Source organism: Marmota marmota, unplaced genomic scaffold (genome assembly GCF_001458135.2).
Source record: "Marmota marmota marmota unplaced genomic scaffold, marMar, whole genome shotgun sequence".
NCBI classification, from domain to species: Eukaryota; Metazoa; Chordata; class Mammalia; order Rodentia; family Sciuridae; genus Marmota; species Marmota marmota.
In genome coordinates this window covers 48,289,793-48,298,560 of record NW_026000229.1, presented here as the reverse complement: position 1 = coordinate 48,298,560, position 8,768 = coordinate 48,289,793, and the positions used below count along the sequence as shown (strand labels likewise).

General features: G+C 33.2%; 1 long non-coding RNA gene across 1 annotated transcript in view; it reads left to right on the top strand.

The window, feature by feature from the left end:
• The first annotated feature begins 3,874 nt into the window (after positions 1–3,874).
• The window catches only part of LOC125613361, a 17,605-nt gene continuing 12,711 nt past the window's right edge, over positions 3,875–8,768 (top strand). The window contains exon 1 of the long non-coding RNA XR_007343906.1: positions 3,875–4,084. This is a non-coding gene — a long non-coding RNA (uncharacterized LOC125613361). The remainder of the gene's footprint in view (positions 4,085–8,768) is intronic.

The window sequence follows — 8,768 nt, the reverse complement described above, 5'->3', positions numbered from 1 at the left end:
TGAAGGCATGGAGATATAAGTCAAGGAATGCACAATCTTTTCAATGAAATAATATCAGAAAATTTCCCAAATCTAAAGAATGAAATGAAAAATTAAATATAAGAGGTTTACAGGACCCCAAATGTACAAATTATAACAGACCCACATTAGGGCATATTATAATGAAAATGCTTAGCATACAGAATTTTAAAGGCTATAGGAGAATAATATCAGATTACATAAAAGGGAGACCAATTCAGATCTCAGCTTATTTCTCAACCCACACATTCAAAGCTAGGAGGTCTTGGAATAACATATATCAAGCTGTGAAAGAAAATGGACACGAACCAAGAATCCTATATTCAGAAAAATTAAGTTTTAGATTGGAAAATGAAATAAAAACCTTTCATGGTAAATAACAGTTAAAAGAATTCACAACTAGAAAGCCTGCATTACAAAATATTCTCAACAAAATATTCCATGAAGATGAAATGAAAAAAAGAAAAGTAAAAACCAGCAAACAGAGATATTACAGTAAAGGAATAGTCAATCAAAGGGGAAATTAATTCAAATTAAAAACTAGAAATAAACTAAAATTACTGGAAACAAAAATCATATCTCAATAATAACTTTGAACATTAACAGCCTAAACTCATCAATCAAAAGACATAGACTGGCATATTGGATCAAAAACCAAGACCCAAGAATATGTTGTCTCTAAGAGACTCACCTCACAGGCAAAGACATACACAGACTGAAGATGAAAGGATGGGAAAAAACACATCACGCACATGGATCACATAAATAATCAGGGGTTTCAATCCTCATATTATATAAAGTGGATTTCAAGCCAAAGTTAATCAGAAGGGACAAAGAAAGACTGCTTAAGGGAATTAAACATCAACAGGCCATAACAATCATAAAAATGTATGCCCCAATGGAGCATCTATGTACATCAAACAAACCCTTCTCAATTTCAAGAATCAAATAGACCACAACATAATAAATACTGGGTGACTTTAATACACCTCTATCATTACTGGATAGATCCAATACAATAAATAATCTAGACTTAATGGACATATATAGAATATTTTATACATCAGTGAGTGAATACACTTTCTTCTCAGCAGAACATGGATCCTTCTTTAAAATAGACCATATCTTATGCCACAAAGCAACTCTTGGCAAATACAAAAAAAAATAAAGAGAGAGAGATAATATACTGTATTCTATCAGATCATAATGGAATGAAATTAGAAATCAATGATAGAATAAAAAGTAAAAACTACTCTAACACCTGAAAACCAAATAATATGCTATTGAATTATGCATGGATAGCAGAAGAAATCAGGAATGAAATAAAAATACTTGAAGATAAATGAGATTATTGATATAATATATCAAAATCTCTGGGACACCATGTAAGCAGAGCTAAGATGAAAGTTCATTGCATTGAGCTCATTCATTTGAAAGAATAGAAAATCAATGAATAAATTACCTAACATTACATCTTAAAGCCCTAGAAAAAGAAGAACAAATCAACACCAAAAGCAGTAGAAGACAAGAAATAATTAAAATCAGAGCTGAAATCAATGAAATTGAAACAAAAGAAACAATTCAAAAAATTGACAAAACAAAAATTTGGTTCTTTGAAAAAATAAGTAAAATTGATAAACCCTTAGGCAAGCCAATGAAAAGAAAGAGGAAAAACTCAAATTAATAAAATTTGTGATGATAAGGAAATATCACAATGGACACTACTGAAATACAGAAGACAATCAGAAACCATTTTGAAAAATTATACTCTAATAAAATAGGAAGTCTTGAAGACATCAACAAATTTGTGGAGCCATATGACCTAACCCAATAGAATCAGCAGGACATACACAATTTAAACAGATCAATTTCAAGCAATGAAATAGATGACACCATCAAAAGCCTACCACCAAAGAAAAGACCAGAAACAGATTGATTCTCACCAGAGTTCTACAAGACCTTCAAAGAAGAATTAACACCAACACTTTTCAAATTATTCCATGAAACAGAAAAGGAGGGAACCCTTCCAAATCCATTCTATAAAGCTAGTGTTACCCTGATACCAAAACCAAACGAAGACACATTAAGGAAAGAAAACTTCAGATCAATATCCCTGATGAACATAGATGCAAAAATTCTCAATAAAATTCTGGCAAACTGCATACCAAAACATACTAAAAAGATAGTGCACCATGATCAAATGGGGTTCATCCCAGGGATAAAAGATTGGTTCAACATGTGGAAATCAATAATCCATCACATCAATAGACTTAAATATAAGAATCATACGATCATCTTAATAGATGTAGAATAATTTGGCAAAATATAGCAACCCTTCATATCAAAAACATTAGAAAAACTAGGGATAATAGGAACATATCTCAATATTGTAAAAGCTACCTATGCTAAACCCAAGGCAAACATCATTCTAAATGGGGAAAATTGAAAGCATTCCCTCTAAATGAACAAGACAAGGATGTTCTCTTTCACAACTTTTATTCAACACTGTCCTTGAAATTCTATCCAAGCAATTAAACAAAAGAAATTAAAGGGGCACAATAGATAAAAGGGATTAATAAGAAAAGAACTCAAATTATCACTATTTGCCAATGACATGATTCTACATTTAGAAGACCCCAAAATTCCACCACAACATTCGAAAACTAATAAAAATAAATAAATACAGCAAAGTAACAGGATATAAAATTAACATTCATAAATGAAATGTGTTCCTATACATCAGTGATGAATTGACTGAAAGAGAAATTAAGAAAGCTACCCCATTCACAATAGCCTTAAAAAATATATTTGGTAATCAATCTAACAAAGAAGTAAAAGACCTCTACAATGAAAACTACAAATTGATAAGGAAAGAAATTGAAGAGGACCTAAGAAGATGGAAATATCTCCCATGCTCTAGGATAGGCAGAATTAACATTGTCAAAATGTCCATTCTACCAAAAGCATTACACAGATTTAATGCAATTCCTATTAAAATCCCAATAACATTCTTCATAGACCTAGGAAAAGCAATCATGAAATTCATTTGGACAAATAAGAGACTTGGAATAGCCAAAGCAATCCTTAACAAGAAAAATGAAGCAGGAGACATCACAATACCAGAACTTAAATTATACTACAGAGCTATAGTAACAAAAACAGCATGGTATTGGCACCAAAAAAGATTCATAGACTAATGGTACAGAATAGAAGACACAGAGAAAAGCTCACATAAATACAGTATCTCATACTAGACAAAGCTGCCAAAAATATTCACTGGAGAAAAAATAGCCTCTTTAACAAATGGTGCTGTCAAAACTGGAAATCCCATATGTAACAAAAAGAAATTAAGCTCCTTTCATTGCACACAAAAACCAACTCAAAGTGGATCAAAGACTTAGGCATTAAAACAGAGATCTTGTGCCTAGCAGAAGAAAAAGTAGGACCAAATCTCCACCATGTTGGCTTGGGAACTGACTTCCTTAACAAGACTCCTAAACCGCAAGAAGTAAAATCAAGAATTAATAAATGGGATGGATTCAAACTAAAGAGCTTCTTCACAGAGAAGGAAACAATCAATAATGAGGATAGTTACAGAATGGGAGAAAATCTTTACCACATGCACCTCAGACAGAGCACTAATCTCCAGGATATATAAAGAACTCAAAAATTTAACACCAAAAAAACAAATAACCCAATCAATACATGGGTGAAGAAACTGAACAGACACTTCACAGAAGAAGAAATACAATTGATCAACAAATATATGAAAAAATGTTCAACATCTCTAGCAATTAGAGAAATGTGAATCAAAATTACACTGATATTTCATCTCATTCTAGTTAGAAAGGCAATCATCAAGAATACAAACAATAATAAATGTTGGCAAGGATATGGGGGAAAAGGTACACTTATACATTGCTGGTGGGACTGGAAATTGGTGCAACCACTAGGGAAAGCAGTATGGAAATTCCCAAGAGAACTTGGAATAGAAACACCATTTGATCCAATCATCCCACTCCTAGTTTTATACCCAAAGAACTTAAAATTAGCATACTAATTTGCAGTCACATCAATGTTTACAGCAGCTCAATTCACAATAGCTAAACTATGGAACCATACTAGGTACCCCTCAACAGATTTTTGGATAAAGAAACTGTAGTATTTATACACAATTGAATATTACTCAGCTTTAATGCAGAATGAAATTATGGTATTTGCCAGTAAATGAATAGAACTGGAGAATATTATGCTAAGCGAAATAAGCCAATCCCAAAGAACAAAGGGCCGGATGTTTTCTCTGATATATGGATGTTAATTTACAATAAGTCGGATGTGGGGGAAGAGTAGAGGTAATTTGGACTAGACAGAGGGAAATGAAGAGGGGCAGTGGAATGAGGATAGAAAAAATAGTAAAATGAATCAGCATTATTACCCTATGCATATATGATTACATGACTGGTATAACTACATCATGTAAAACCAGAAGAATGAGAAGTTATACTCCATTTATGTATGGTGTGTCAAAATGCATTCTACTGTCATATATAACTAATGAGAACAAATTTTAAAATTTTAAAAATAGATGCAATGGTTGCTTGTGGATTGGGTGGGGTTAACAGTCCAGAAAGTTTATACATAAACCAGGCATGGTCATGGTGAGATTCAAGTCAATGTTCCAACATACATTTAGAAGTGTGAAATTGCCTTTTTGTCAGTTTTGTCCACAGCTTTTAATTGATTAACTTCCTTTATCTCTTCCCTCCTCCATCCTCTGGCCATTAATTAAATTTGAACATCTCAGAATATTTTCCTCATCACTACTCAGCAATAAAAAGAACAAACTACTGGCCATACAACAACACAGGTTAATCTCAAATGCACGATACTGGGTCAAAGAGACTATATGAGTCAGGGTTCTCTAGAGAAATAGAACCAACGGATATATGTATCCGTCTGCAGGCTGGAGAGCTAGAGGAACAAGCAGCTGAGCAGTTCAAGAGGCTGAAGCCTCAGTACAAGAGGGATCAATGATGCTATCCCAGTCCAGGATCAAAGGCTTCTGGAAACTCCCTAAAGAATAACTGGCAGAGTCCACCTTGAAAGAGTGAAGGAGCTTGAGTTTGGTGTCCTCAGATAATCACAGCAGCAATCAAGAACCCATTCAAGAAGTGTTGAGCTTGCTTCTGCAGCTGCTTCCTTGTTCTTCCAACATTTATTCCATCCCAGCCTTTAACCTATTGCACAATGCTGCCCACAATTAGGGAGGGTCTCCACTTCAGTTCTATCCCATGTGCCAAATATTTCTAGACACACCCTCAATGGCACACCCAGAAGCCTCTTAAATTTTAATCATCTCTTAATCCAATCAAATTGACAAATCATACTAGTCTCTCAACCGTACATATTCTGTGATTCCATTTACATGACATTGTGGAAAAGGGGAAACTACAGGAACAGAAAACAGATCAGTAGTTGCCAGAAACTAGGGATCGAGGACATGAAAGAACACTTGAAGATGACAGAAACATTCTATAGCTTGATCATTGTTGTTACATGACTATTTACATTTTTCAATATTTATAACTGCCGATTTTACTGTACATAAAGTATAACAATAAAACTACAAAAAGAGAAGTGATGGTATTCAGTTTTAAGCTTCTATCAGAGATATGTGAAATAAAACTCTATTATAATTTATATGTACAAAATAAAGTATTGTAGTTACTAAATGATATGCAAACCTATTTTTGATATGTTGTTAAATAAGGGGCAGGTCATAAAGCAACAATAGTATATTATGAATTGCAAAGAGAAAGAATGTATAGAAAAAGAGAACATACCCAAAAGATTTCTAGATTATCCAGTTTGATTTCATATAATTATTTGTTGTCATTTCTTTTGATCCTTTGTATTTCTGTGATGCCAGTTGTAATGTTCTGTTTTTTCATTTATGATTTTATTTGGGTCTTATCTCCTTTCTTTTAGTCTAACCAAAGACTTGTGAGATTTATTTTTACCAACTCTTAGTTTCATTAGTCTTTTTTATTCTTTTTATAGTCTCTATTTTATTTATTTCAGCTCTGATCTTTGTTATTTCCATTCTTCTGCTAATTCTGGGCTTAATTTATTCTTCTTCAAGCTCCTTGAGGTATAAAGTTAGGTTGTTTATTTGAGATTCTTCTTTTCTATTAATGTAGGCATTTGTGGTCATAAAATTCTCTTAGAACCACTTCTGCACATCAAGTTTTGGCATGACACTTTTCCATTTTTGTCTCAGGATTTTTTGTTTGTTTGTTTGTTTCGTTTTTGACCTATTGGTTCTTTACAAATGTGTTGTTTAATTCCATATATTTGTGAATTTTCCAGTTTTCCTCCAGTTATTGCTTTTTTGTTTCATACTTTTATCATCAAAATAAATACTTCATATAATTCAATCTTCTTAAATTTTTTGACTTTCTTTCTGACCCAACATATGATCTGTACTGGAGAACATTCCATACACAGTTGGAAAGAATATGTTCTCCTGATGTCAGAGATATACATGTTCTTCTGTATATGTCTGTTATAGAGAGTAGGTTATTTGGCCTATTTGGTCTAAAATGTAATTTAAATACAGTGTTTCCTTATTGGTTCTCTATCTGGATGACCTATCCATTATTAAAGTGGAGATATTGAGGTCCCCTACTGTCTTTTCATTGCTATTTCCCCTTTCAGATCCATCAATATTTGCTTTATATGATTAGGTTCTCTGACATTGGATGCATATGTATTTATAAATACTATACATCCTCTACAATTGACCTCTGTTTTCATAATGGAATGACCTTCTCTTGTGACAATTTTCACTTTGTTTTTGAGACAGGGTCTTGCTATATTTCCCAAGCTGGTTTTAAATTCTGAGGCTCAAGTGATCCTCCTACTTCAGCCTCCAGAATAGCTGAGACCACAGGCATATACCACTTTGCTGGTTCCTCTGATAATTTTCACTTAAAAGTCTAACTTTATGTAAAATAAGTATAGCTACCCCTGTTCTTTTTTGGATTCCATTTGCATGAAATATCCTTTTGCATTCATTTATTTTCAGTTTGTATGTTTTTGTAGACAGCATATAAGTGCATCTTGCTTTTTTAGTTCATTGTCTCTCTCTATGGCTTTTGATTAGAGGATTTAGTCCATTTGTACTTAAAGTAATTATTGGTAGGTAGGGATTTACACTGCCATTTTGTTCATGCTTTATGACTGTATGGCAGTTCTTTCCTCCTCTCTTGCTGTCTTTCTTTGTGTTTTGATGATTTTCTAGAGAGGTATGCTTTGATTACTTTATCTCGTATATACCTAGTATAGGTTTATGCTTTGGAGGTACCCTGTGGTTGATATAAACTACCCAATAAATGTAATGTTTAATTTTAACATGATACAAACTTAAGTCAGTTGTATAAAAAGTATAGTTTATAAAAATTATGCTTTTTCTTCCCACCTCAACATTTAATGTTTTTGATTTCACAATTTACTATTGCTTTGTTAAAAAAATAACCAAGAGAAATTAAATTCTTCATCCTGAACTCTTACATAACGTTAGAACCAGTATATTAAAGCCCTCCTGGTTCCCAGCTAGTGGTCCTGTGGTGTGCTAATGGGAAGGGGAAGAAGCTGCAAGGCAAATGGAGAAACAGGTTGTACCACAGAAACCTAATATAGTACCCTCTGTTTTTATATGAGCTAGTTTAAAGCCAAGGTTATTTATCAATAATGGGTTGACAGTAGCTAACCCATGCTTTTCAAACTAGAAGGATAGAAATCTCAGCTTATACAAAATCACAGCAAATAATGTTTACTTTTGGTGGTGAGCAAGGGTGCCCTTCAAGTGTAGGTTTAATAGATGATTTACCACTATCAAGTAAGTACTATTTTATTTCTGGTACATTTTAGAAGTACCAGTATTGATGAATTACATTGCTGTGCTTGGAGCCACTCTCCAGCAACATTTGGAGCAACTCAGCGAGTTGGCTCACAGAGTAAGTGGAATGGGAGTGGAAGAAGGGGAAACAACCTGCTAATGCTAAATTCCAAATGTGTCAAGAATCTACTAGGATTTATTAGGGTCAAGACACTGCCTTTAGGATACATTTGAGATAATTTTGAGGAAAAATGGAGTATAGATAGCCATGACTCAGAGATTGTTCTTAAATCTGGATCACCATAGTTTGGTACTGTTCTCAGGACATTCAAGATACATTTTAATGAAAATAATTTTTAACACACAAGTAATATATGTGAATTTTTTATTTTATACTAATTTGTTATATATAGCAGCAGAATGCATTACAATTCATATTACACATATAAAACATAATTTCTCATAACTCTGGTTGTATACAAAGTATATTTACACCATTCGTGTCTTCATACATGTACTTAGGGTAATGATATCCATTTCATTCTCCATCTTTTTTACCCTCTTACCCCTTCCCTTCCCCTCCCTCCCCTTTGCCCTATCTAGAGTTCGTGTAATCTACCCATGCTCCCCCTCCCAATGTCACTATAAATCAGCCTCCTTATCTCAGAGAAAACATTTAGCATTTGGTTTTTAGGGATTGGCTAAAGTCACTTAGTATTATATTCTCCAACTCCATCCATTTACCTACAAATGCCATGATTTTATTCTCTTTTAATGCTGAGTAATATTCCATTGTGTGTGTATGTATGTGTGTGTGTGTGTATATATATATATATATATATATATATAT